General features: G+C 52.4%; 1 long non-coding RNA gene across 1 annotated transcript; it reads right to left on the bottom strand.

The window, feature by feature from the left end:
• Nucleotides 1-212: 212 nt before the first annotated feature.
• LOC123329410 lies at nt 213-1,002 on the bottom strand. The gene is made up of 3 exons (XR_006544800.2): nt 863-1,002; nt 659-746; nt 213-339 (listed from the first exon to the last, which is right to left on the bottom strand). It is a non-coding gene; the product is annotated as an uncharacterized LOC123329410 (long non-coding RNA).
• Between the last annotated feature and the right edge of the window lie 314 nt (nt 1,003-1,316).

Below are 1,316 nucleotides of genomic sequence, written 5' to 3'. Positions count from 1 at the left end.
GCTGCAGACACAGGAGCGCCATTAATCAACAGTCCTAGCAGTTTGAAGCAATGGCACCCCACTCCAGTACTCTTGCCTGGAAAATCCTATGGACGGAGGAGCCTGGTGGGCTGCAGTCCATGGGGTCACACAGATTCGGACACGACTGAGTGACTTCACTTTCCCTTTTCACTTTCATGCATTGGAGAAGGAAATGGCAACCCACTCCAGTGTTCTTGCCTGGAGAATCCCAGGGACGGAGGAGCCTGGTGGGCTGCCGCTTATGGGGTCGCACAGAGTCGGACACGACTGACGCGGCTTAGCAGCAGCAGTAGCAGCAGTTTGAAGAGAAGAGTCATTCTGGGAGACAAAACCACATATATGCATTATGACAGCACGTCGTATAGATTGCCTGCAGTCAGGTCCACTGATAGTGTGGACACAGAAAACAGGGTTGTTGGATAAAATGCATGTTATATTAAACAAGCTGTCCGAATGCCAGAGCTACCTGGTAATGGGTTAAACCATGAACTCTGTGACCCAGGAAACCCTTGACAATCCAGTTTCACATTCTGTCCCTTTAGAGTCTAGTATATAATAGTCCATTAGAGACCTGGAAAGCCCCCACGGCTTGGAGTTCCTATAAGCCTCTAGAACCACTCAAATGAAGTGAACTTACCCCAAAAAGCCATTGGCAGAAGCGTAAGGTCGCTGGGCACCTTGAGTTGAAATGGGAAATTGGGAAACCAGGAGCAAAGTGAGGACTCCTGTGAAAGGACCGAGAAAGAGGCTGCTGAAGACAGACTCCCCTTCCCTCCCAGCCGGCCAAGCTCCAGATTCTGTCCCCAGTGGCTCCCGTTTCAGTCCTCTTGTTGAAAAGTACCTTCCTTTCTTTCTCTTTCCCTTCTTTTCCCATGCCCCCTGCATTGGGAGCGTGGAGTCTCAAGTCGTGGACCGCCAAGGAAGTTTCAGCGCCACGATTTATGATAAAACTTGGAATCTTCCGCCACCCTGGGCTGGTCTTCTCCACTTGGTGGAGGAGCGCGTGGTCCTAAAAGTCAGCCAGCGTCTCTTTGCCTCCCGACAGCCCTTCCCTGGGAGAAAAAGGAATGCATAAATGTTTGGGAGGCTGCCTGGTGACTGTGGGCTTCCCCCCAAAGAAGGCGCAGGGTGGAGAGCGAGACTCCATGGAATACGACTTCGCTACGGATCTCTGGTCACCCTGGAGAGCATGGTGTCTACTGGAGAGAGCTCTGCAACCCCAGGTCCTCTCCACCTTCCGGAAGACTTCGGCCTGAGCTCTGATAAGGAACCAGAGGGCAGCCAGGGGCTGAGCA

This window comes from Bubalus bubalis, chromosome 15 (assembly GCF_019923935.1).
Source record: "Bubalus bubalis isolate 160015118507 breed Murrah chromosome 15, NDDB_SH_1, whole genome shotgun sequence".
Lineage (NCBI taxonomy): Eukaryota > Metazoa > Chordata > Mammalia > Artiodactyla > Bovidae > Bubalus > Bubalus bubalis.
The sequence above is the reverse complement of the archived record's forward strand: the minus strand, read 5'-3'. Positions and strand labels throughout refer to the sequence as shown.